Here is a 23096-nt window from a genome sequence, read left to right as displayed (position 1 = left end):
CCGTACGCTATTCCCTTTGTCTATCGATATGTTACTTGCTCGAGATTCGATCATTGGTATCCCAATACCTCGTTCAATCTCGTTACCGGCAAGTCACTTTACTCGTACCGTAATGCATGATCCCGTGACCAGACACTTGGTCACTCTGAGCTCATTATGATGATGCATTACCGAGTGGGCCCAGTGATACCTCTCCGTCATACGGAGTGACAAATCCCAGTCTTGATCCATGTCACCCAACAGACACTTTCGGAGATACCCGTAGTCTACCTTTATAGTCACCCAGTTACGTTGTGACGTTTGGCATACCCAAAGCACTCCTACGGTATCCGGGAGTTACACGATCTCATGGTCTAAGGAAAAGATACTTGACATTGGAAAACTCTAGCAAACGAACTATACGATCTTGTGCTATGTTTAGGATTGGGTCTTGTCCATCACATCATTCTCCCAATGATGTGATCTCGTTATCAATGACATCCAGTGTCCATAGTCAGGAAACCATGACTATCTGTTGATCAACGAGCTAGTCAACTAGAGGCTCACTAGGGACATGTCGGTGTCTGTTATTCACACATGTATTACGATTTCCGGATAACACAATTATAGCATGAATAAAGACAATTATCATGAACAAGGAAATATAATAATAATGCTTTTATTATTGCCTCTAGGGCATATTTCCAACAACCACCTCCGCTAGCATCTGGCAAGCCTTGCTCCAGAGCTTTTCTTTGCAGTCCAGGGAACGCATCATCCAACTATGCTCTGCCCTCGGGAACACACGCAAGGGGGACCTCTCGGTAGCCGCTTACTTCGCCAAGATGAAGGGCATCGTCGACGAGCTAGCAGCTGCCGGGAAGCCCCTCGGTGAAGACGATCTCGTCGACCAGATCCTCCAAGGTCAGGTGCATGAACCGGACTACAACGGTTTCGTCTTCGCCATCTCCACGCGCACCGCCATGGACCAGCAGATCGGGCTCACCGAGCTCTTCTCGCTGCTCCTTGCGGATGAGGCCCACATCGCTGCCTAGCAGGCGGCCTTCTCCTCTAACCACTCCGCCAATCTCGCGTCTCGTGGAGGCCGAGGTGGCAACTACAGCCGCGGCGGCGGTAGCGGCGGCGGATGTGGCGGCTACAGCAACAACAATTCTGTCGCCCCTCGCTACCCCGACAACTTTAGCAGTGGTTCTTCTGGTGGTGCGCCGCGCAAGCAGGGTGGTGATCACGGTGACCGCGAGCGCTGCCAGATATGCAAGGAGGAAGGCAATGGTGCATGGCGCTGCAGAAAACGCTATGACAAGGGCTACAACAGCAACGTTCGTCATCCCGTAGGAGGCCGTCGCGGCGGCTGTGGCGGCGGCGGTGGCCAACATCGCTCCGCCAACGCAGCACACTCGTATGGCATAGATACCAACTGGTATCTCGACACCGGTGCGACAGATCATATCACCAAAGAGTTGGAGAAGCTTGCCGTTCGAGATCGCTATACCGGCAATCAGCAAATTCACACTGCTAGTGGTCAATGTATGGGCATTGCACATATTGGCACTTTGAGGGGAACGTGATAGACTGCATAGGTGCAGAATAATCCATGTACATGATTTTTGTATGTAATGTTTACATCTTTAAATCTAAGCCGTATATATCTAAATCTAATGGCTAAGATAATTTAATCTGTGTGGAAGAACGTAATCGCTTGTTTGCCTATTGTTTTAAGTATATAATAGGTAATAGATAGATAAGCCTCTCTCAGCAATCAGCGCTTCGCTCTCGCCGTCTCCCATCTCGGCGTCCTCTCCCTGAACCTCGTCCTCGCCGTCTCCTCGGCCCACTCGTCTCATCCTCTCCCACCCTGGCCGGTGATCCTCCATTCTTGGATCGGTAAGTGCATCCAAACATCACCGATTACTCCATCCCATATATATCACGACGCGATTCTCATCATATCCTACATATATATGTTTCTCGCAGCTCTATTATTGGAGGTTTGTCAGGCATGGCCTTCGCTAGCGTATCTCTCGTCGCCGACGGCAGGCTATGCGCCTCCACCGAATCCGTCTTTGACTCCGGCACCGACAGCGGGTACCACTTGCTCGTTGTCGAAGGCTACTCGCACACCAAAGAGACAACTCCCAACAGGCACTGCATCCAGTCTCGTCCTTTCATTGTTGGAGGCCTTAGCTGGAAGGTCGACTACCACCCAAATGGCTTTGGCTATGGGGACAAAGACTTTATCTCGGTTTTCCTTGCCCACGGCGAATATCGTAATAACAACGTGCAGGCTCACGTTGCATTCAGTTTCATTGCAGGGGCGAACCCATGTTATGGTGAGTGGGGGCCCAGGCACCCACTGAAAAATTGAAAGTTTAGTAAGATTTGCTTGTCTTTTCTGTAAAATATGCTTAAATTCTTTTAATTTCTGTAGAATAGGCCCCCACTCAATTAGTTTGCCCCCACTCCAAACACTTTCCAGGTCCGTCACTGTTTCATTGACCAGCCTGAGTTCACTACAAGAAATCTGTTAATACGTGACCGTTTCAGTCTGTCATGGACATGCACAAGTCCGTCATCAAGGGGCATACGTGACGGATTTGAGTTCCGTCATGTATATCGCGTCATAATTTAACCACATCACGCTCCATGACGGATCATCGAAAACCGTCACGGACCATGACGGATTTTAACCGTCGTCGATGGCGGTTAACTGGCATGCTCATAACGGTGTTAGCTTATCTACCACGTCATCATCTGACATGGATCTGACGTGGCAGCCCATGTTGTAATCAGCCCATCTAAAATTTTGGCCCCCTAAATTTCAACTCTCCAAGAGTGGTGGCCCATATAGTAATCAAGCCAATTTGAATTTAGGTCCATTAATTTCAATAAAGGCCCACTAATTTCTCAGTCCAGGACATTAGCCCATCACACATTTCTCTTGGTCCATGGAAATTTTAAGCCAATAATAATTTAACAGAAGATATATGTTCAGGTCCTTCAAAACAAAAAAATACATAAACACACCCAAAAATACACCTGTACAGGAGCAAAAATAGAACCCAAAAAAGATTAATTCTACAAGCATGTCTCGGAGAACACTATGCTACTTTACAGCCAGCACCACACCCATCAAGCAACCCACAATGCTCGTTGGACAACCAGGGGACCCCCCATTCCTAGCCGTGGATCCGCGCGTCATGTCTTTGTGGTTGAAAATGCTCCCATAAACCAATATCTACCACATAATGAAAAATATGTCACACTATAAAATATTATTGTCAGTAGGTTAAAATAGAAGTAGAAACTGGAAGTAGCTTACTACACGTTATCAAGTTCTATATTTTTTCTCTGCCATGATGCAAAGTAGTGAAACAAAATCATTTGTGTGAAAAGAAACAACTGATGGCAACAAAAAGGAATGATGAGCATCAATAGTTGGTAGTAAACTACACAGTGCTTATTTGACTAGAAGTCCTAAGCTATCACTACACTAAACTCGAATCATGCTATGAAAACCCTCTGAATTTCCTATGATGCAGTATCTAATGTGCCGTGAAATATGAAGTATGTGAAACTAAGAAAAGTATAAAAAGTAAGTCAAGGGGAGGCACTTGGGTACCCATTGCCGAAAATAAATAACTTAAGCAATACTTTTATTCTGGTAACGAAGGAAAACTTCAAAACGAAAAGGGAACAAAACTTTTTTATCTTAATAAAATTATTATGCTAAAGGAGAATAATAATATCACAGGTAGTCCTACCTTCCAACAACAACAAAAAGGATAATAGCTTCTCATACAATAATCACTCATACCGTAATGCATCCACAGTTCCAATCTATGATAGAGAAAGCAGACTGCCACGGTGAAAATGTTCATTTCAACCATGAAAAGGGGTTACCATTGGTATGAAAATAAGTGATAATTGATGTATCATATATGTAGTGTGGGACAGGATATTGAACAGAAGGGAGTTCAGTTAATGTACAGAATTATTGATGTTCAACACAATCTGAATCCTAAACACTATTTTAGAATAGGGAATTTGTTGCTTTTGTATTAACAAGAAAACAACAGGAGCATAATTAAAGTCAACATCTATTCAAGCAAAAATATAGTTACTTGACAGGAAATAAAAATCCAAGTAACAATAATAGCATATAGCAATATAAACAAAATATACAGTTACAGTTGTAAGATGCTGATCATAAAAGTATAGTTTTTTAGGTTTTCTCTCAAGTACTACATACACGCATCTGTAAAACAAGTCTATTCTAGCAAGATACATAGTCGCAGCTGAATTTATATCTAACAAGCTAGAACTTCCAAATTAACTCCCAAAAGATCAATACGAAAGCAACATGAAGAATGGTGCATGTTAGAAAAAAAAATAGCTATATCATATTGTGTGGATCAGCACTAGCTTTCCCTAATTAAATTATGTGTAACAGTGCAAGAGAATCAGATCCACAAAACCGTCAGCAACTAATCAAGCTCACATATTTATCTCAGCAACTGAATCCGCCTCTAAACTGAACCGAAACATGATCTGTATTCAGATTGCAAGTATCATCTAGATTTGGTGTAAAGTGGGGAGAGGCTCACCACGCTAGTAGGTAAGGAGGACGCAGCCATCAGTGAGCTTGTCCAGGCGTTCTAGGACAGGATGCAGGGGCCAAGGGGGTGCTGGACTTGCTTCTGCACCTCTTCCGGCAAAGAGAGCTTGTTGGGAACGGCTGCATCGAGGAGGACGACGTCTTGTATGCCGCTGGACGGGTGGAGAAGGCAGTAGGCATTAGTGGCATACAAATCAACCCTAATAAATAGTTCAAATTTGACAGCACAAGCAGCCTGACCAGAATATGATTATAAGAGAGAAAAACACTGTCCAAGGAAAAGAGAAACAGAAACCACATGCGAGAAAGCAGCAGGACCATTCATTCAGGGAACAAAAGAGGTAGCAAAAGCAGCAGCAGGTAATCCTTATAACTAGAGGCTAAGCATTCATCGTTGTCTCCAGTCAGCTACTTCATAGTAACTAACACCGGCGAATAAAAAGTAGCACAATTAAATTGTCATATAATTTAAACATTTAAAGTTCAAGTGCAGATTTGATGTTATATAGCTAAAGAGCAGTGGCAATAACAAATGTCCAGAATACAAAATGTTAATCCTTCCAACAGGAAGTATATTCCAAGGTACTGATGTAGGCAAACTAAAATTTTGAAGTGCTAATTCTTTGAACGAGAAGTATATGTCGAGGACCTTACTACAAAGCCGAAACCAGCATGATAGCAGAGGTAAATAATTACAGGGAACCACAAACTAGTGAGCTACAGGCCCCAGTAGTACCCATACACATGGATGTATTAGTATTGCAGAGAACATTTACACGCAAGAGATCAGGTTATTTTGCTAGAAAAATGCAAGACTGTAGTTAATGGAAGAAGTCGTTTCAACAGGAAAAATATACATGGTCGGCAGTACTGATGTTGTAGATATATTGAATCAATAATATAAATGTTTCACTGTTGATGTTATACGGACAAAGATTCATGGCTGACTGGTGGCCCAGTAGTTAAGATATTGAATCGATACCATTAAAGTATTAGTGCTGATGTTGTACAGATTAATAACAGATTCCACACACAAATGTATAAAAGGTTCAGAGCAATTCCACACTGTTTGACACGAAAAAGGAAAGACATCGTTCATACAAAAAGAATAGAGGTTTCGTATAAGCGTCTCCCTTGACCCGGGGTACAATGTGTTGCGGGCGTGCCAGTGTACAAAGTACACAAATACAAGAAGAGAAAAAGAAAATGTGTGGGGCCTGCTGGCGCGGCCAAAGTGATCAAGCGATCGGGTCTCCTGGTTCCCGGGGGCCTCGGAAAGCCCCCGGTTAATTACTCCCGTGGATAGTACTGCAGGACACCTCCGATTAAGCTGTAGTCGTAGTCTTCGTTCTTCGCTTCGCGTTCCTCATGCATGGTGGTGGTGTATATGTGTGGCGGCGGTGGAGTCCGTGTACAGAGTGGTACACGCGCCGTCGAAAACGTGGCCTTTGCTCTGGCCACGCCCGCCTACGTCGTCTTGCCTCGTCGGCCTTGAGCGGCGTCGATGTGGTTGTTGAAGTACCATGCATGGTTGGGCTTGGCTTGGACGTCATCGATGTCTTTGTAGATTCGCCGGGAGTGTGAGGGGTATGCCCCACGGGAGTAGATGTCGAAAGGAGAAGAATGAATGGATGGACGTGCGACACATAGTGTGCACACATCCGTCGATGACCGCATACACCGCCACCAATTGCGGAGGAAGTCGCCGCCTCGTGCCACTCGCCACGTGTGACACGTGTTCGTGCCGACGAAGAGGGAGGCTGCAAGATATGCCTAAGCGTGTCCCGGCTCCAACCGGATGGTATCTCCGCCGCCATAGTTACGACGAGTCATCATGACTCATCAAGTGCCGTGCCGCTGCCATCGTTACGATGAGTCATCGTGACTCATCAAGCGTCGCGCCACCGCCTGCGCATCGAACGGGTTGTGTCGCCGAGTCCCGGCCAGCCCATGGCGCCTCCATGGACCGGCAAGGTGGCGGCGAGGAAGACCTCGCCATGTGACGGAGGCTTGCCTAGGCACCGCTGGTGGTGTAGGTTGAACGGGTGGTGATGAGGATACAAACCCGGGGTAGAGTCATAGACCTGGCCTATACGCCCTACCCAAGGTCACTACCCTAGAAGCAAAGAAGTCCAAGAGGCAACAAAGAACCCCCAGTCAAAAGTGTCAAGTGCAATCCACTCGACAAATCGTATCATTCGGGTACCCCTCCTACCTGTTGTCACTCGACCATACAAGGAATCACTCAACCGACTGAAGACCAGGAGTCACTCAACACTGCAACGGTCAGGCGTTCACTCCATAGTCTTTAAGGTCATTAATAGCACTTAAGGCTGGCGTTATCAGTAACGCCCCTTCTTTATGTACATTGAACCCCTTGCAATGGGGGATGGCTGGGGTCCTGGCGCACTCTATATAAGCCACCCCCCTCCTCTGGCACAAGGGTTCGCACCCCCTATATCACCGCACACATATAATCCAGTCGACCGCCTCCGGGCACCGAGACGTAGGGTTTTTACTTCCACCGTGAAGGGTCTGAACTGGCAAATCCTGTGTGTACACCTTCACCATAGCTGAGATCTTGCCTCTCCATACCTACCCCTCTTTCTACTGTCAGTCTTAGGACCACGACAGTTGGCGCCCACCTTGGGGCAGGTGTCTTAGTGACTTGTTGGTGAAGTTGCAATTTTTCTGATTCTCATCATCATGGTTTTTGGCGGTGGATTGGCTGAGGGCCGCGAGATCCGTCTCGGCATGCTCGTTTTCATCGCCGACGACTCCTCCTGGCTTCAGGAAGCTCCCGTTGACGTCGAGGCGCTCCCCGTCCAAGGGGCGACGCACTTTCGCGTGTGCGACGCGGCGTCCTTCTCCGGCAGCCGTCGACCCAGTATCGGTCGGCTCCCATGGTGTCTTCTCTCCCCGCTATACGCTGCCGTAAGAGATCCGGTCGGTGGCGGCTTCAGCGGTGGGTGAAACACATGGTGGCTCGTCATTCGGCCACCCAACAAGTCGTGGCAATCGAGCCCGACGAAACTCTCCAAGGCCTGTTCGACTGGCTCCGTCGATACCTCATCCGAGTGCGATAGCAGCGACCCTGCGGCTGAAGTCTTGATAGTCGACGGACCATGTAGTCCGCCTGGTTTCCGCCGTGAAGATGGCGGGGATGGTGGCGGCATCCGTCGCGCGTCCACGAGGAGTACCATCCCGAACCCCTTTCTTCGCAGCAGAGGGAAGAACTTCGTCGCCGCAACATGGATGCACTCCACACGCCCATCGTTGGAGAAACCCCCGAGGCTCGGGCCTTGGAAGAGGTGTGATACGTCTCCAACGTATCTATAATTTATGAAGCATTCATGCTATTTTATTATCTGTTTTCAATATTTATGGGCTTTATTATACACTTTTATATTACTTTTGGGACTAACCTATTAATCGGAGGCCCAGCCCATATTGTTGTTTTCTTGCCTATTTCAGTGTTTCGAAGAAAAGGAATATCAAACAGAGTCCAAACGGAATGAAACCTTCGGAAAAGTTATTTTTGGAATAGAAGCAATCCCGGTAACTTGGAGTGCAAGCTAGGGAAGCGTCGAGGAGGCCACAACATAGGGGGGCGCGCCCACCCCCCTGGGCGTGCCCTCCACCCTCGTGGGCCCCTCGAGGCTCCCCCGACTGACTTCTTTCATCTATATATTCCCATATACCCTAAAAACATCGAAGGAGAAAATAGATCGGGAGTTCCGCCGCTCCAAGCCTCTGTAGCCACAAAAAACCTCTCGGGAGCCCGTTTCGGCACCCTGCCGCAGGGGGGATCCTTCACCGGTGGCCATCTTCATCATCCTGATGCTCTCCATGACGAGGAGGGAATAGTTCACCCTCGGGGCTAAGGGTATGTACCAGTAGCTATGTGTTTTATCTCTCTCTCTCTCTCTCGTGTTCTCTCTATGGCACGATCTTGATGTATCGCGAGCTTTGCTATTATAGTTGGATCTTATGATGTTTCTCCCCCTCTACTCTCTTGTAATGGATTGAGTTTTCCCTTTGAAGTTATCTTATCGGATTGAGTGTTTAAGGATTTGAGAACACTTGATGTATGTCTTGCCGTGCTTATCTATGGTGAAAATGGGATATCGCGTGATCCACTTGATGTATGTTTTGGTGATCAACTTGCGGGTTCCGCCCATGAACCTATGCATAAGGGTTGGCACATGTTTTCGTCTTGACTCTCTGGTAGAAACTTTGGGGCACTCTTTGAAGTACTTTGTGTTGGTTGAATAGATGAATCTGAGATTGTGTGATGCATATCGTATAATCATGCCCACGGATACTTGAGGTGACAATGGAGTATCTAGGTGACATTAGGGTTTTGGTTGATTTGTGTCTTAAGGTGTTATTCTAGTATGAACTCTATGATAGATTGAACGGAAAGAATAGCTTCGTGTTATTTTACTACGGACTCTTGAATAGATCGAGCAGAAAAGATAGCTTTGAGGTGGTTTCGTACCCTACCATAATCTCTTCGTTTGTTCTTCGCTATTAGTCACTTTGGAGTGACTCTTTGTTGCATGTTGAGGGATTTTTATATGATCTATCTATGTTATTATTGTTGAGAGAACTTGCACTAGTGAAAGTATGAACCCTATGCCTTGTTTCCTAGCATTGCAATACCGTTTGTGCTCACGTTTATCATTAGTTATCTTGCTATTTTTATATTTTCAGATTACAAAAACCTATATCTACCATCCATATTGCACTTGTATTATCATCTCTTCGCCGAACTAGTGCACCTATACAATTTACCATTGTATTGGGTGTGTTGGGGACACAAGAGACTCTTTGTTATTTGGTTGCAGGGTTGTTTGAGAGAGACCATCTTCATCCTATGCCTCCTACGGATTGATAAACCTTAGGTCATCCACTTGAGGGAAATTTGCTACTGTCCTCCAAACCTCTGCACTTGGAGGCCCAACAACGTCTACATGAAGAAGGTTGTGTAGTAGACATCAAGCTCTTTTCTGGCGCCGTTGCCGGGGAGGTGAGTGCTTGAAGGTATATCTTTAGATCTTGCAATCGAATATTTTTGTTTCTTGTTTTATCACTAGTTTAGTCTATAAAAGAAAACTACCAAAAAATGGACTTGAGTTTGTCTCATACGCTTCATCTTTTTAATATCTTTCGTGAGACTGATGGAAAGGAAAATTGTGCTCAATTGCTAGATGAAGAATGCATTAAAATGTCTGGTACTAGATCTTTGTATGATGAGCATTATTGCAATGTTGTTAGTGTGAACTATTTGAATATCCATAGTACTAATGATGATTGCACTAGTTATGATGAAAATGTCTCCTATAAGCATGTCAATCTTTGTGGAGTGAATCGGGTTTGCAAGTACGCACCAAATAGGGAAGATAGATATTGCAAGAGGCATAAGCATTTAGAAACTAAATTGTTGCAAGAAAGTCTTGATGTTTGTGCTAAAAAATTCAATATTTTTCGCGATCCTTGTGAACTTTGCAATGAATGTGGTCATTTAAATCTCCAATGCAAACTGTTTCATGATCGAATCGTGTCCAAAAATTGTGATAACTTGATTACCCTTGAGAATGATAAAGAGCTTAGTCTTCTTTTGGGGTATGAAGAAATGAAACGTATAACTGATGTTATTCCAAAATTTAATCTTGATAGATTTCTTGATTTTGATCTAGAAGATATTTATATGTTTTGTGCGGTGAATTGCATTGAAAATCCTTATATTGCCAATTACCTAAAGAAAAGAAATCAAATAGAAGATGATGAGAATACTAATGAAAGGGAAGAGACCTCCCAATCTCCTCCTATTATTTCTTATGATGAATTAGGTAACGAGGAGGAGCTTTCTAATCAACCAATCTCATCAATAAGGAGCTCAAAGAAGAAGGTTGAACCAACACATAATGTGAAGAAGAAAAAGAAAAGAAGGAGCAACAAAGGTAAAAAGGTATCCCTCCCAAATGGATTTGCTCCTACTACTCATTGTAATGATGCTAATTGCTATACTATTGGTGCTATCCTTACTATTAACGATGAGAGTGATTATGCTTATGATATGAAAAGGCCCAAGCTTGGGGAAGCTATGTTTGATGAGGATGAAATATTTGAGAATATATTTGCTGAAATTAATGTTTGTCCCAAGCTTGGGGATGCTACGTTTAATGGAGATAATATTTTTAGCATCCCAAGTTTTGATATGCAAAGTTGTTATGATGATAGCATGCCTCCTACCAATGATGATTATATTGATGAAAGTGGGTTTGGAAGAGTGTCAACTTTAGGAAGTAGTGATCCCACTATTTTGGAGGATGTTGAATTTTATTGTGATGAATATGGAAGTGGATTTGGAAGAGTGTCAACTTTATTTAATGATGATTCCACTATCTTGGAAGAGGTTTCAATCGATTATGATGAGAACAAAGTTGCTACTTATGATGAATATGGTGATGAAACTTATGATATAAAAAGTAGTGATGATTATATTTATAAAACTTGTCATGATTATGATTACCCTTTTTCTGAACATTACTCTTTTAATGTGGAAACAATTTATAGTATTCAAGTCTCTTATGATACTCCCACTATTCCGAATGAGAAGAATTTTGCTTATGTGGAGAGTAGTAAAATTTCTGTGCAAGTAGATCATGAAAAGAATGCTTTAGGTGCTGGTTATATTGTTGAATTCATTCATGATGCTACTGAAAATTATAATGAAGGAGGAACATATGCTTGTAGGAATTGCAATAATATCAAATTTCCTCTCTATGTGCTTAAAATCTTGAAGCTATGCTTGTTTTGCCTTCCTATGCTAGTTGATTATTGTTCCCATAAGTTGTTTTCTCACAAAATCCCTATGCATAGGAAGTGGGTTAGAATTAAATGTGCTAGTCATATGCTTCATGATGCTCCCGTTATGTTTCGATTCTTATCTTTTATGTGAGCATCATTGTCATCATCTTGCCTAGCTAAAAAGACATTAAAGAAAAGCGCTTGTTGGGAGACAACCCAATATTTACCCTTACTGTTTTTGTGTGTTCAAATGATTATGCTACTGTAGTAATCATGTTTTATAGCTTTTGTTTCAATAAAGTGCCAAGTAAGACCTTTAGGATAGCTTACGGTGATAACTGTGTTGATCCTGCTGAGAATCAGAAACTTTTGCACCCAGTAAATTAGTTTTTATAATTCACAAAAACGTGATTTTGATCTAATTATTTTTGCTCGGGATTGGTACACAAATTGCTTAGGACGTCCTAAGTTGGTAGGATTTTTGGAGTTCCAGAAGTATACGTTTGATCCAGATTACTACAGACTGTTCTGTTCTTGACAGATTCTGTTTTCCATGTGCTGTTTGCTTATTTTGATGAATCTATGAGTAGTATCGGAGGGTATAAACCATAGGGAAGTTGCAATACAGTAGATATTACACCCATATGAATTTAGAATGAGTTCATTACAGTACCTAAGTGTTGGTTTTATTTTCTTATACTAACAGAGCTTACGAGTTTTCTGTTGAGTTTTGTGTTGTGAAGTTTTCAAGTTTTGGGTAAAGATTTGATGGACTATGGAATAAGGAGTGGCAAGAGCCTAATATTGGGGATGCCCAAGGCACCCAAAGGTAATATTCAAGGACAACCAAGAGCCTAAGCTTGGGGATGCCCCGGATGGCATCCCCTCTTTCGTCTTCGTTCATCAGTAAATTTACTTGGAGCTATATTTTTACTCAGCACATGATATGTGTTTTGCTTGGAGCGTCATTTTCTTTTGTTAGTATTTGCTTGCTGCTTGAATACAATACCAAGATCTGAAATTCTTAAATGAGAGAGAGTCTTCACATAGTTACATAATTATTTACCTACTCATTGATCTTCACTTATATCTTTTTGGAGTAGTTTGTCATTTACTCGTGTGCTTCACTTATATCCTATGAGTAAATGGTTGAATGAGTTGAATGTCATAAATCTGAAATTATATATATTTCATTTGCTTACCCCGTTGGGAGTAATGACTTCACATCTAAGAAGCAGAGGTAGTAAATTTATTGAAGGTTAGCAAGCATTGTATTGGTCATTTGAACAATTCATGAAAGTATATTGAAGGAAGAGAGATTTCACATATAAATATACTATCCTAGACATATTTTATAATTCTGAGCACTCATTAAGTATGACATGCTAAAGAGTTCACGTTGGAAAGGAAGACAACGTAATGGGTTATGTTTTCTCACATCTCAGTTAAAGTATATTGTCATGGATCATTCAAACATGTTGAGCTTGCCTTTCCCCCTCATACTAGCCAAAATTCCTTGCACAAAGTAGAGCTACTACTTGTGCTTCCAAATATCCTTAAACTAGTTTTGCCATGACAGTCCACCATACCTACCTATGGATTGAGTAAGATCCTTCAAGTAAGTTGTCATTGGTGCATGCAATAAAAATTGCTCTCTAAATATGTATGATCTATTAGTGTGAAGAAAATAAGCTTTATACGATCTTGTTATGAAGCAATAAAAGCAACGGACTGCATAATAAAGGTCCATATACAAGTGGCAATATAAAGTGACGTTCTTTTGCATTAAGATTTTGTGCATCCAACCATAAAAGCGCATGCCAACCTCTGCTTCCCTCTGCGAAGGGCCTATCTTTTACTTTATGCAAGAGTCAAGGTGATCTTCACCTTTCCCTTTTTATTTTATCCTTTGGCAAGCACCTCGTGTTGGAAAGATCCTGATATATATATATCCAATTGGATGTAAGTTAGCATGAACTATTATTGTTGACATCACCCAAAGGTGAATACGTTGGGAGGCAACACTATAAGCCCCTATCTTTTTCAGTGTCCGATTAAAACTCCATAACCATTAGTATTACGTGAGTGTTAGCAATCATGAAAGACTATATGATAGTTGAGTATGTGGAGTTTGCTAAATCAAAGCTCTGACATAGACTCTTCCTGAAAATAAGATGAATTGTAATTGTTTGATGACTAAGAATGAAGTTTGCTAGTTTTCAAGAAAGTTTATGGTCTATGCTTTAACATGTGAATAGCTTGTTACTTGATCTTGAGAAGTTTTATGAGATTAACTACTGTTATGACATATAATCATGCTAGAAAAGGTGATTGAAATTATCATTGAGCAAACTTGTGCACCTTCTAGCATTCACACTTCATCAATTCTTTCTTTTATCATTTACCTACTCGAGGACGAGCAGGAATTAAGCTTGGGGATGCTGATACGTCTCCAACGTATCTATAATTTATGAAGCATTCATGCTATTTTATTATCTGTTTTGAATGTTTATGGGCTTTATTATACACTTTTATATTACTTTTGGGACTAACCTATTAACCGGAGGCCCGGCCCATATTGCTGTTTTCTTGCCTATTTCAGTGTTTCGAAGAAAAGGAATATCAAATGGAGTCCAAACGGAATGAAACCTTCGGAAAAGTTATTTTTGGAACAGAAGCAATCTCGAGAACTTGGAGTGCAAGCCAGGGAAGTGTCGAGGAGGTCACGAGATGGGGGGGCGCGCCCACCCCCTGGGCGCGCCCTCCACCCTCGTGGGCCCCTCGAGGCTCCCCCGACCAACTTATTTCTCATATATATTCCCATATACCCTAAAAACATCGAAGGACACAATAGATCGGGAGTTCCGCCGCCACATGCCTCTGTAGCCACCAAAAACCTCTCGGGAGCCCATTCCGGCACCCTGCCGGAGGGGGGATCCCTCACCGGTGGCCATGTTCATCGTCCCGACGCTCTCCATGACGAGGAGGGAGTAGTTCACCCTCGGGGCTGAGGGTATGTACCAGTAGCTATGTGTTTGATCTCTCTCTCTCTCACGTGTTCTCTCTATGGCACGATCTTGATGTATCGTGAGCTTTGCTATTATAGTTGTATCTTATCATGTTTCTCCCCCTCTACTCTCTTGTAGTGGATTGAGTTTTCCCTTTGAAGTTCTCTTATCGGATTGAGTCTTTAAGGATTTGAGAACACTTGATGTATGTCTTGCCGTGCTTATCTGTGGTGACAATGGGATATGACGTGATCCACTTGATGTATGTTTTGGTGATCAACTTACGGGTTCGTCCCATGAACCTATGCATAAGGGTTGGCACACGTTTCCGTCTTGACTCTCCGATAGAAACTTTGGGGAACTCTTTGAAGTAGTTTGTGTTGGTTGAATAAATGAATCTGAGATTGTGTGATGCATATTGTATAATCATGCCCACAGATACTTGAGGTGACAATGGAGTATCTAGGTGACATTAGGGTTTTGGTTGATTTGTGTCTTAAGGTGTTATTTTAGTATGAACTCTATGATAGATTGAAGGAAAGAATAGCTTCATGTTATTTTACTACGGACTCTTGAATAGATCGAGCAGAAAGCATAGCTTTGAGGTGGTTCCGTACCCTACCATAATCTCTTCGTTTGTTCTCCGCTATTAGTGGCTTTGGAGTGACTCTTTGTTGCATGTTGAGGGATTGTTATATGATCTATCTATGTTATTATTGTTGAGAGAACTTCCACTAGTGAAAGTATGAACCCTATGTCTTGTTTCCTAGCATTGCAATACAGTTTGTGCTCACTTTTATCATTAGTTACCTTGTTGTTTTTATATTTTCAGATTACAAAAACCTATATCTACCATCCATATTGCACTTGTATCACCATCTCTTCGCCGAACTAGTGCACCTATAAAATTTACCATTGTATTGGGTGTGTTGGGGACACAAGAGACTCTTTGTTATTTGGTGCAGGGTTGTTTGAGAGAGACCATCTTCATCCTACGCCTCCTATGGATTGATAAACTTTAGGTCACCCACTTGAGGGAAATTTGCTACTGTCCTACAAACCTCTGCACTTGGAGGCCCAACAACGTCTACAAGAAGAAGGTTGTGTAGTAGACATCAAGGTGCACCTGGCAAATTTGGCTGAGCACACTCGACTAGAGAACCTCCAGCACGCACTCGATGAGCGTGCTCGGGGGCGAATCCCTGAGTCCAGTCGACGACGGCTTTTGCCGCCTCCACCTAAGGTATACCACACTCCGATTCAAAATCTACAGTTGCGGCCCGAATAGCAGAGTCAATCCAACCTTCCCCGGAGGCTGGCAGAGGTTTGATGCAGATCCGGGCCTTACTCCGGGTAGCAGGAGAACAGAATACGACAGTGTCTCAGTTGCGGAATAGGATTCATAGCAGATCCATGGTAGCAGATACAGTTCAGTCAGCCCACAACCCAAGATCACCCCTGCGGCGTGAGGGCCATGGGCAGTATGATCACCGACTCGACCGCGACAATCGTCGTTGAGTGTCACACCTCCTCTGAGGAGTGGATCATATGTGCCTCGGCAGCATGATGATAGACGCCTTCACAGTGGCGAGCGCAGAGCTCCGGTCGACCCAAGAGAGCCAGGCTTTGATGCAAGATCTATTCTCGTTAAAGGTCTAGTCAATCGGAACAGAGCGCACAGAGAGGATCTTGGCAGAGATCGTCCCACTGGTAGCAGAGTTCATGTTTCGGGTCCAGAATGTTTCAGCAGAGCCATCAGGGCTGCAGTGATTCCTCCCAACTTCAGGTTGGCGACTGGAGTCAGCAAGTTCACTAGTGAGTCCAAGCCTGAAACTTGGCTTGAGGATTACCGAGTGGCCATCAGGGCTGCAGTATATTCAGTTGGGAGGAACTTACCCGAGTATTTGCCAAAACTTTTGAGGGTCCCTGCAAGCGGCCAACAGGGTTAACAGAATTGCAACATTGCATACAGAAACCGAGTGAGACTCTAAGGGATTACATTAAGAGGTGGACCACTTTGCATCACATAGTGGAAAACGTATCTGAGCACCAAGCAGTGTGTGCCTTCAAGGAAGGCGTTAAATATCGAGAGCTGGTCCTGAAGTTCGGTCGGACTGGGGATATGACCCTGACTCGGATGATGGAAAGAGCCACCCAGTACGCTAACGGAGAAGAAGAGGATCGACTCCGAAGTGGCAAGGGTAAACCAGCCGGCCAGGACGCCGGTGGAGGCAATTCCAGTCGGAAACAAAAACGTAAGGCTGAACCTGCAGCGCCTGGTGAAATTGCGGCAGTAGTGCAAGGAAAGTTTAAGGAAAAACCTAAGGGACCCTGGACCCCTAAGAAGATAAAAGATCAAGCGGGAAATGATGTGTTGGATTTACCATGTCACATTCATACGAAGAAGGATGAAGAGGGTAATCTGATTTATCCTAAACACACCACTCGGCAATGTCAACTCCTGATCCAGCAATTCCGAGAGAAACAGCCCAGTGAAAAGGAAAAAGAGTCGGACAAGGACGAGGACGAAGAGGAGGATGATGGTTATCCTAAGGTCAATTCCACCCTGGTGATTTTTGCTGATGTTGAGAACAAAAGTTGATTGAAAGTCATCAATAGAGAAGTAAATATGGTTGCTCCGCCCACGGCGACCACATACCTGAAATGGTCACAAACAGCCATCACATTCGACCAGTCTGACCACCCGGCGCGTATAGCCACTCCTGGGAGGCAAGCGTTGGTGGTCGACCCAGTGGTTGAAGGCACTCGACTGACCAAAGTGCTAATGGATGGCGGTAGCGGCCTGAATATCCTTTATGCTGAAACCTTGAAAGGGATGGGCATTCCGATGTCCAAGCTTAGCGAAAGCAATATGAGTTTTCATGGCATTATCCCAGAAATAAAGACGAATCACTCAGCCAGATCGCCCTTGAAGTGGTTTTCAGTGATTCCAAGAATTACCGTAAGGAAAAGTTGACATTTGAAGTAGTGGATTTCCAGAGTGCTTATCATGCTATTCTGGATAGGCCTGCCTATGCGCGTTTTATGGCTCAGCCATGTTACGTGTACCTCAAGCAGAAGATGCCTGGCCCTAGGGGTGTGATCACAGTCACTGGCAAGGCAGTGGAATGCTTCCAGAAAGGTTCCAAAATCGCCGATGCACAAATGGCAGCAATTGAATTATAAGAGTATCAGAAAAATGCAGATCTGAGTGATTTGTTACGAGCCAAGAAGTCTGCCACAAATTCTGCAGTTCAGTCGTCTGGAGAAACGAAACCGATTCATATTCACTCGACCGATCCCAATGATGCACCGACTCATATCTCAACAACACTCGACAGCAAATAGGAAGAAGCGCTCATCCAGTTCCTCCGTGAGAATTGGGACATCTTTGCATGGAAACCTTCTGACATGTGATGTCTACTACACAACCTTCTTCTTGTAGACGTTGTTGGCCTGCAAGTGCACAAGTTTGTAGGACAGTAGCAAATTTCCCTCAAGTGGATGACTTAAGGTTTATCAATCCGTGGGAGGCGTAGGATGAAGATGGTCTCTCTCAAATAACCCTGCAACCAAATAACAAAGAGTCTCTTGTGTCCCCAACACACCCAATATAATGGTAGATTGTATAGGTGCACTAGTTCGGCGAAGAGATGGTGATACAGGTGCAATATGGATGGTAGATAAAGGTATTTGTAATATGAAAATATAAAAACAGCAAGGTAACTAAAGATAAAAGTGAGCGTAAACGGTATTGCAATGATAGGAAACAAGGCATAGGGTTCATACTTTCACTAGTGCAAGTTCTCTCAACAATAATAACATAGATAGATCATATAACAATCCCTCAACATGCAACAAAGAGTCACTCCAAAGCCACTAATAGCGGAGAACAAACGAAGAGATTATGGTAGGGTACGAAACCACCTCAAAGTTTTTCTTTAGGATCAATCTATTCAAGAGTTCGTACTAGAATAACACCTTAAGACACAAATCAACCAAAACCCTAATGTCACCTAGATACTCCATTCTCACCTCAAGTATCCGTGGGCATGATTATACGATATGCATCACACAATCTCAGATTCATCCAACCAACACAAATTACTTCAAAGAGTGCCCCAAAGTTTCTACCGGAGAGTCAAGAAAACGTGTGCCAACCCCTATGCATAGGTTCATGGGCGGAACCCGCAAGTTGGTCACCAAAACATACATCAAGTGGCACGTGATATCCCATTGTCACCACAGATAAACACGACAAGACATACATCAAGTGTTCGCAAAGTAAAGACTCAATCCGATAAGATAACTTCAAGAGGGAAACTCAATTCATCACAAGAGAGTAGAGGGGGGAGAAACATCATAAGATCCAACAATAATAGCAAAGCTCATGATACATCAAGATCATGCCATAGAGAGAACACGAGAGCGAGAGAGATCAAACACATAGCTACTCGTACATACCCTCAGCCCCGAGGGTGAACTACTCCCTCCTCGTCATGGAGAGCGTCGGGATGATGAAGATGGCCACCGGTGATGGGTTCCCCCTCCGGCAAGGTGCCAGAACGGGCTCTCGAGAGGTTTTTGGTTGGTAGAGAGGCTTGCGGCAGCGGAACTCCCGATCTATCTTGATCTTCGATGGTTTTAGGGTACGTAGGCTTATATAGGTGAAAGAAGTCGGTCGGGGAGTCCTCGAGGGGCCCACGAGACAGGGGGAGCGCCCTAAAGGGGGGGGGCGCCCTCCTATCTCGTGGCTGCCTCAAGGATCTTCTGACGTGAACTCCAAGTCTCCAGGATCATATTCTTCCAAAAAATCACGCTGCCGAAGGTTTCATTCCGTTTGGACTTCGTTTGATATTCCTTTTCTTCAAAATACTAAAACAGGCAATAAAGCAGCAATATGGGCTGGGCCTCCGGTTAATAGGTTAGTCCCAAAAGTAATATAAAAGTGTATAATAAAGCCCGTAATCATTCAAAACAGATTATAAAATAGCATGAATGCTTCATAAATTATAGATACGTTGGAGACGTATCAACATGCCGGGTGTACCCAGGGGACTGGTTGAGCATCGCTTGCGTGTCGATCCAAAGGCAAAACCCGTCAAAGAGCATCTTCGACGGTCCGCCGTGCATAAGAGAAAAGTAATTGGCGAAGAAGTAGCTCGGCTCCTACCAGCAGAGTTCATCCGAGAGATCTACCACTCTGAGTGGCTTGCCAATGTGGTCATGATCCCTAAGAAGGACGATTCACTTTGTATGTGCATCGATTTCAAGCATATCAATCGGGCCTGCCCGAAAGATCATTTCCCTCTCCCCCGCATCGATCAGATTGTCAACTCGACTGCGGGGTGTGAGCGCTTGTCTTTTCTAGATGCATATTCCAGGTATCATCAGATCCGACTGTATGGTCCCGATGAAATAAAAACAGCTTTCATCACCCCATTCGGGTGCTTTTGCTATATCACCATGCCATTTGGTCTCAAAAATGCCGGCGCCACATTCATGAGGATGATTCAGAAGTGCCTGCTCACTCTAATCAGTCGGAATGTGGAAGCATACATGGATGACATTGTGTTCAAGTCGCGTAAACGTTCCGACCTGCTGATTGACCTCGCAGAAACCTTTGCCAGCCTAAGAAGGTATGATATCAAGCTCAATCCTTCAAAGTGCACATTCGGAGTCCCAGGTGGAAAGTTACTCGGGTTCCTCGTTTCCGAACGAGGGATCGACGCAAACACAGAGAAAGTCGGTACCATCCTCGGAATGAAACGCCATCTGCGTGTGCATGACATTGAGAAGCTTACTGGTTGTTTGGCCGCCTTGAGTCGATTCATTTCTCATCTCGGTGAAAAGTCCATACCTCTTTACCAATTGATGAAGAAATCTGATAAGTTCGAGTGGACTGATGAAGCTGACGCAGCGTTTGCAGAGCTCAAAGCCCTGCTTTCCACCCAGACGGTGCTTGCTGCACCAATCAGCAAAGAGCCTTTACTGCCTTACATTGCAGCCACTGGACAAGTTGTCAGTACAGTACTAACGGTCGAGCGGGAGGAAGAAGGAAAAGCTTATAAAGTTCAGCGCCCAGTGTATTATCTCTCCGAAGTTTTGACTCCATCTAAGCAGAGATATCCGCATTATCAGAAGCTTGTTTATGGAATCTATGACCATAAAGAAGGTTACACACTATTTCTCGGATCACTCCATTACAGTCGTCAACGATGCACTGTTGTCTGAAATTCTGAACAACAGAGATGCGACTGGTCGAGTGGCAAAATGGGCGATTGAACTCCTGCCATTGGATATCAAATTTGAGGCAAAGAAAGCTATCAAGTCCCAAGAAATTGCAGATTTCCTTGCCGAGTGGATTGAGCAGCAACTGCCGACTCAAGTTCACTCTGAGCATTGGACCATGTTCTTCGATGGTTCCAAGATGCTGAATGGTTCCCGTGCTGGGGTAGTATTGGTATCCCCCCGTGGAGACAAGCTCAACTATGTTCTCCAGATTCATTTTGATTCCTCCAACAATGAAGCTGAATATGAAGCACTTTTATACGGGTTATGTATGGCCATTTCACTCGGCGTCCGTCACCTCATGGTCTACGGTGACTTGGATTTGGTGGTTAATCAAGTGATGAAAGAGTGGGATGTCAGGATCCCGGCTATGACTGGTTATTGCAACGCAGTAAGAAAGTTGGAAAAGAAGTTTGAAGGGTTAGAGCTACACCATATACCCCGACTGAAAAATCAAGCTGCAGATGAATTGGCAAAGATAGGATCCAAGAGAGAAGCCATCCCCATCAATGTGTTTTTGGAGCATATTCACTCACCTTCAGTTCAAGAAGATCCTTTCACTGAAGAGCCCCTACAGCCTAAGAGTGCCACAGATCCGACTGAAGTCGAAGTCCGAGCCGTGGTCGACCTGATCATGGAGGTTTTGGTCGTCACTCCCGACTGGACAGTGCCATACATTGCATACATTCTTAGGAAAGAACTTCCAGAGGATGAAGAGGAGGCTCGACAGATCGTCCGACGATCCAAAGCCTTTACTGTGATAAAAGGACACTTGTTCAGAGAAAGTGTAATTGGGGTTTGCCAGAAATGCATCACGCCAGAAGAAGGCCGAATGATCCTCAATGATATTCACTCCGGGACCTGTGGTCACCATGCGTCCTCTCGGACCATCTTGGCCAAAGCATACCAAGCCGGATTTTACTGGCCACATGCCAATGAGATGGTGAAAGAAATAGTAGACAAATGTGAAGGCTGCCAGTTTTACTCCAACATGTCCCATAAACCCGCGTCAGCTCTGAAGACTATTCCACTTGTCTGGCCTTTTGCCATCTGGGGATTAGACATGGTTGGACCTCCGAGGAATGGGAGGAGTGGCTTTACTCATGTGCTCGTAGCAGTCGACAAGTTCACCAAATGGATTGAAGCCAAGCCCATCAAAAACCTTGAAGCGAGTACATCTGTGAGTTTCACCGGGGAATTAACATTCATATATGGAGTTCTGCACAGTATCATCACTGATAATGGGTCGAACTTCGATTCTGACGAATTCAGAGCATTCTGTTATTCCCAAGGCACTAGGGTCGACTAGGCTTCAGTCGCCCATCCCCAGTCGAATGGACAGGCCGAGAGAGCAAATTGATTGATTCCGAAAGGACTGAAACCCCGATTGATGCGTGACCTCAAGCATGCAGCAGGCGCCTGGGTCAATGAACTTCCGTCAGTACTTTGGGGATTGAGGACAACTCCTAATCGGTCGACCGGCCGAACTCCGTTCCTCCTAGTCTATGGAGCTGAAGCTGTCCTCCCGAGTGATTTGCTTCACAATGCACCACGAGTCAAACTTTTCTCAGAAGATGAAGCAGAACAGGCTCGACAAGATGCATTTGATCTCCTAGAATTGAAAGAGAGATGGCCTTGATCTGGTCAACCATTTATCAGCAAGACTTGCGTCGATTCCACGCCAGAAATGTGAGGGGTCGGGCATTTCAGGAGGGAGACTTGGTTCTTCGAGTGAACCAGCAGAAACCACACAAGCTCGCTCCTGCTTGGGAAGGCCCCTTCGTCGTCACCAAAGTGCTCCACAACGGAGCATACCGTCTTTTCAACGTCGAGCACAATAAAGACGAGCCACATGCTTGGAATGCGGAGCTGCTCCACCCCTTTTACTCTTAAGCATTCAGACTGTTGAGATGTAATAAGAAATACCTTTTAGTTTGATTATCAAATACATGATTTTGCAGTCTCCCGAATGATTGGTCTTCCTTTTTTACATGTTCTAAATCCCCCAGTGGATGCCTTAGTTGCGAATCCGTTTCGCCTAAGTTGGGAAAATCCTACCGAGTGGTGAGCAAGCCTCTCACTCGGAGGCTTTGCTGCGAATCAGTTTCGCCTAAGTTTGAAAAATACTAGCAAGTGGTGAGCAAGCCTCTTACTTGGAGGCTTAGCTGCGAATCCGTTTTGCCTATGTTTGAAACATCCTACCGAGTGGTGAGCAAGCCTCTCACTCGGAGGCTTAGCTGCGAATCCGTTTTGCGTAAGTTTGAAAAATCCCACCGAATGGTGAGCAAGCCTCTCTCTCGGGGGCTTAGCTGCAGTCCAGTACTCGCCTAAGTTTAAAAAAATCCTATCGAGTGGTGAGCAAGCCT

General features: G+C 44.3%; 1 pseudogene; it reads left to right on the top strand.

Annotated features, from left to right (window-relative positions):
- The first annotated feature begins 1999 nt into the window (after positions 1-1999).
- The window catches only part of LOC123135312 (BTB/POZ and MATH domain-containing protein 2-like), a 40730-nt pseudogene continuing 19633 nt past the window's right edge, over positions 2000-23096 (top strand).

This window comes from Triticum aestivum, chromosome 6B, assembly GCF_018294505.1.
Source record: "Triticum aestivum cultivar Chinese Spring chromosome 6B, IWGSC CS RefSeq v2.1, whole genome shotgun sequence".
NCBI classification, from domain to species: domain Eukaryota; kingdom Viridiplantae; phylum Streptophyta; class Magnoliopsida; order Poales; family Poaceae; genus Triticum; species Triticum aestivum.
The sequence above is the reverse complement of the archived record's forward strand: the minus strand, read 5'-3'. Positions and strand labels throughout refer to the sequence as shown.